The sequence below is a fragment of the Oncorhynchus kisutch genome, linkage group LG24, assembly GCF_002021735.2.
Source record: "Oncorhynchus kisutch isolate 150728-3 linkage group LG24, Okis_V2, whole genome shotgun sequence".
Lineage (NCBI taxonomy): Eukaryota > Metazoa > Chordata > Actinopteri > Salmoniformes > Salmonidae > Oncorhynchus > Oncorhynchus kisutch.
The window spans coordinates 27,951,145-27,957,144 of NC_034197.2; positions in this window are offsets into that span (position 1 = coordinate 27,951,145).

Consider the following 6,000-nt stretch of genomic DNA (forward strand, 5'->3'; position numbering starts at 1 on the left):
CAACCAGAGAACTGAGCCTTGCTATAACAAGTTATAACAGTCATTTTGGGGAGAAAATACATAAGACAGAGTTTGGAGTTTGGAGTTTGGCTTATTATTTATCTATTTATCTATCCCCTCTCTATTGACATAGCACCTAGCCAAAGTCTTCACACTCTTCACTCCCAATTGTATATTGCTCTCCTGATTACATTTCCTCTCAGACAGTTTAATTTAAATAAAGTCCAAAGCTCCTGTCTTATAGGCCATCCGTTTTAGTAACTATGGTAATGGAGGATCTATTCCAAACTTCTCTGTGTTCAGAGTGTCTTGAGTTCCTCCTCCCCTTAGTTTCTGGTTGGAGTTGGTTTTTACTGCATTATATCGTGTGAGTGGGCAGGGGACGTGGACCAACAGACCAAAGATGATAATTTGTTTAAAAATAGGTATGTGGGCTACCCAACACACACACACACACACACACACACACACACACACACACACACACACACACACACACACACACACACACACACACACACACACACACACACACACACACACACTACCCCTACCCCAGAAAACATCTCAGCACCCCCTGCAGCTACTTGCTAAACATACCCTCATAAAACTGACTATCCTACCGATCCTTGACTTCCGCGATGTCATTTACAAAATAGTCTCCAACACCCTACTCAGCAAATTGGATGTAGTCTGTCACAGTGCCATCCGTTTTGTCACCTAAGCACCAGATACTACCCACCACTGCGACCTGTATGCTCTCATTGGCTGGCCCTCACTACATTTGTCACCAAACCCACTGTCTCCAGGTCATCTATAAGTCTATGCTAGGTAAATCCCTGACTTATCTCAGCTCACTGGTCACCACAGCAACACCCACCCGTAGCACGCGCTCCAGCAGGTATATTTCACTGGTCAACCTCAAAGCCAACACTCCCTTTGGCCACCTTTCCTTACAGTTCTCTGCTGCCAATGACTGGAACGAATTACAAAAATCACTGACGCTGGAGTCTTATATCTCCCTCTAACTTTAAGCATCAGCTGTCAGAGCAACTTACCGATCACTGTACCTGTACACAGCCAATCTGTAAATAGGACACCAAACTAACTCATCCCCCTATTGTTACTTATCCTCTTGCTCTTTTGCACCCCAGTATCTCTACTTGCACATCATCATCTACACATCTTTCACTCCAGTGTTAATGCTCAATTGTAATTATTTCGCATCCATGGCCTATTTATTGCCTTTACCTCCCTACTCTTCTACATTTGTACACACTGTACATAGATTTTTCTATTGTGTTATTGACTGTATGTTTGTTTATGTGTAACTCTGTGTTGTTGTTTTTGTTGCACTGCTTTGCTTTATCTTGGCCAGGTCGCAGGTGTAAATGAGAACTTGTTTTCAAATGGCCTACCTGGTTCAATAAAGGTCAAATAAAATACATTTAAAAAATCCCACACACAGATGATCATCAGCAGTAATTACTTGGTAGTAAACTCTATTTAATCCTTCCTGCAAAATCTGTTTAGGACAGTTTGTTACTGTAATGTGAATGTTAATTCTTGCTGAACACCAGGGGGCAGTACAGCCATGAAGATGAGTTGCTGGTCAAGCTGGACACAGACATCTCAGATTCATATAGCTGTTATCCCATCAACACAGCAACTTATGTTTCTGCCCTTCATCCATTGTCATATTTCAATGTATAACACAGAGAAAGCATATGAGACTGAATCTGATGGTGGAATATTTGTATGTATAAGACTCATTTGAGAGACATCTATTATCAGCTATGCTCAACAGAGGGCAACAGTGTTGAAGAGACATACAAGCGTGCCTTGCAACATTATTACCATTCTGGTAAATAAACACAATTCTCACACTTATGAAGAATAGACAACGTTTTGTTCAATATCAAAATACACGGTTTACATGTTTTGTCAAGCACACACACACTCAATCATATCAAAGATAGTGTATTTTTTTACACTGCTCAGTCTATCACTAGCAAACGCATGTAAGGAACAGAAATCGTCATCATTATTCTCATGGAGCTGTAGGACATGGAGTCCTCACCAAAATCATGGCAGTTCCTTTCCACTTTGTTGTTTCCACTTTGCTGTGTTCTGTGTGTGAATGGGCACACTGTATTATCACACTGTATTATAAAAACCTGTTGGAATTTAAGTGTCGTAGCTATGAATAACTGGGTCTCCTGGTCAATGACGGGAACCTAAAGTGACTAAATATAATGTTTTCAGTAGCTCAAAACAGTTTTGGTGGTTAGCATAGCAGGTGGTTTGTGCTCAGTAGAGCTGCTTAAAATAAGTTGATATCTAATGTTTAAGGAGTGCATTTGGTGCATGGTTCAATACCCCTTACCATTGGCCATGCGTGTATCAAACACTCATTAGTGTTACATCCTGTTACATTCTGCTCGCCCTCTACAGCTCATCCTGTGTCTCCTTGACCTGCCGCCACTCCACCAGTGCTCACTTCCTCTCCCTCTCTGTGTGTGTGTGTGTGATTGTGTGGGCGGAGACAGGTGTGCTGTAATCAGAGCAGATCCCCACCAGCTGCAACCTGTTCCATAATCAAGGCCTCTACAAATACTCAGCCCTGCCACTTCCACGCTGCCAGATCATAATCTCTGCTCAGTCAGTCTACGGTTCTAGCTGTTTGACCCTGTTTAGATCCTGTTATGCCTGTTTTCCCTTGCCTGATGCTGTTTTCCTCTCTGCTCAGTTCTGCTGACTCTGGTCCCTATCTCCAGTCCTACATTTTGTCAGTCCTGCTACTCTGTCCTGGATCCCCCACTCTACTGCTCCCTTGGATTCTCGTCCGGACCTGCTTAACCTGTCCCCAACACCTGTCGCTCCAGCCTCAGCCTCCGCACCTGGTTTCCTGCAACCTGTCCAAGCTTCCCCTGGCCTGCACTCCATTTTCCCCCTGTGTTTCAATAAATACCCTGGTTACCTCATCCCAGTCTCCTCGTCTGAGTCTGCTCTTGGGTTCACCTGTTCCGCTCCGTGTAACAGATAGTAGATGAAACACAGTAAAAGCTCTTGAGTGCTTCCTTCTCCTCCAGTGGTGTCCAGTGTCCATGACACAACAGGAAGTAATTCGCCAAGATGCTGAGTGACAGAAACACTCCACCTGACAAACAGCTCACATAACAACATAACACGAAAACAGGCAGGTTTTCTGCTTGAACCCAAAAACACATAGCTGGCAAGGATCGAATGCTTTGACGTCAACCCTACCCCCTAACCTCTATATCATCTTCATCCTCAGAAAGATATATTGGTCTGTTTTTCTTCTTCCCACAGCATCAGAGAGAGGTGGATAATGGAAAACATTGTGAGCGGCTGCTGCCAGGCGAACCTCTCTCCCCACACATGCCAGACGTGGACGCCATGTCCCCACATCTCCCTCCAATTACAGTAGCCCCTCCAGCAGGCCTGCTGTGCCTTCTAATTATGTGAATCTGACAGGTCAATTAAAGTGTGTAAGCATGGTCATTATTGAGTAGAAGAACAGGTGGGTCTAAGGTTATCAAGTTCAACCCTCACAACCGTCTGGGCTTAACAGCTACTACACAACATCCATTCCAACTGCTTGCCATTCTTTTTTTTCAGGAACCAAGTGAAAAACAACGGTAGAACATCCTGTCACAGGAAAACATTTTTTTACCAGTGGACCACAGCCCAGTGAGAACAGACAAACACAACTATTTGGACTCGTATAGCACCTTTCAAAAACTCAAAGCTAACTGGGGTTAAAATGACTGTGTACTTTAAGTGGCTCTTTGGAAATGGCCAAGTTTAACCTTGCCTCACTCAGAATGAAGTGTCTTACCTGAGAATTACCTAATGAAACATGTCTTCATGAGTCCTGTTCCCATGCAACCACTTCACACATGCACATGCACACCTTCGGTTCACACAGGTCTCTGCCGTTGTATTCTGAATGCACCCAGTACAACTAAGCCTCTGATAAGGTCAGGACCCTTCCGCCTCCCCCTAGTGTTCCGGCATCGCCGGGGTGACACAAATGCTAATGAGACTTATGGCAGCCTTTGAGGTGGAATTCGCACTTAGCTTGACTGTTTGACCATGGCAAGATGGCCGGCCAGGCAGGGAACAGCAGAGCAGGGAGAAGCCTCAGCCCAGGATAGCAAAAACAGCTGCGAAGATGCTGGGAAGATTCTAGGATAAAAATCATATTAATCAAGAAAGATCATGGGTCGGCAGGTAGACTAGCGGTAAAGAGTGTTGGGCCCGTATCCGGAGGTTCACTGGTTCGAATCCTCGGTGCCGACTAGGTGAAAATTATATTTATGTGCCCTTGAGCAAGGCACTTAACACTTAACACTAATTGCTCATGTAAGTTGCTCTGGATAAGAGTGTCTGCTAAATTATTAAAATGTACTGTTATTTAGGTATCTATTGATATTAAGGCAAGTTCCTGCAAACAAGGTATATAACGTGGCATGGGGCTGCTCATATAATATAAATAATTAAATGAATTCCAGCCACATTCCATGCTTTCTTCTCTTGTTAGAAGTGTCAGAATCTACGACTGCTATGTTCCCCCATAATTATCTGGGAGAGTAATGATTAAATTAGTTACAGTACACTGATTCACACAATATGAGTCACTATCACAGACCAACCACACCAGTTCCATAAATAAAACATCTGGGATGAAGTGCGCTCTCATTCTTACCTGACATATGGAATTGTTTTAAGATGGTCATACTATGGATCATATAGCTATTTGATTTGGAATTTTACAACCATTTTAGGCATCCCAAAAATAAATGTATAAATAATGTTTTGATAAAATATTGACTTTGGCCTTTACTACTATAGCCCATAGAAACACGTTGAATAACACAAACATAAAGTGCAAAAAGGACAGTTCATAAATAAATCACAAGAAACAAGGTGTTGAAGTGTCTCAGGAAATATTGTTTTTTTTATACATATTTAACACCATTTTTGGGGTAAAGGCACAAAACTACCTTCATATTTTCTTTCGTCTTTTTAAACCTGTATCGGTTACCTTCAGAGTCCCGTGACACTTGTGCATTCAGAAAGTATTCAGACCCCTTTTTCCACATTTTGTTACGTTACACCCTTATCCTAAAATTGATTAAATAGTTTTTTTCCTTCATCAGTCTACACACAATACCCTGTAAACACAAAGCAAAAATTGTTTTTTTAATAACATTTTTGCAACAACAAAAAATGAAATATGAAGTATTCAAACACTTTACTCAGTACTTTGCTAAAGCACATTTGGCAGCGATTACAGCCTCGAGTCTTCTTGTGCATGACGCTACAAGCTTGACACACCTGTATTTGGGGAGGGTCTCCCATTCTTCTCTGCAGATCCTCTCAAGCTCTGTCAGGTTGGATGGGGAGCGTTGCGGCACAGCTATTTTCAGGTGTCTCCAGAGATGTTCGATCGGGTTCAAGTCCGGGCTCTGGCTGGGCCACAAAGGACATTCAGAGACTTGTCCAGAACCATTCCTGCGTTGTCTTGGCTGTGTGCTTAGGGTCGTTGTCCTGTTGGAAGTTAAACCTTCGCTCCAGTCTGAGGTCCCGAGTGCTCTGGAGCAGGTTTTCATCAAGGATCTCTCTTTGCTTTGCCCCCTTTATCTTTACCTCAATCCTGACTAGTTTCCTAGTCCCTGCCGCTGAAAAACATCTCCACAGCATGATGCTGCCACCACCATGCTTCACCGTAGGGATAGTGCCAGGTTTCCTCCAGACGTGACGCTTGGCATTCAGGCCAAAAAGCTTGATCTTGGTTTCATCAGATTAGAGGACCTTGATTCTCATGGTCTGAGAGTCCTTTAGGTGCCCTTTGTCAAACTCCAAGCGTGCTGTCATGTGCCTTTTACTGAGTGGCTTCCGTCTGGCCACTCTATCATAAAGGCCTGATTGGTGGAGTGCTGCAGAGATAGTTGTCCTTCTGGAAGGTTCTCC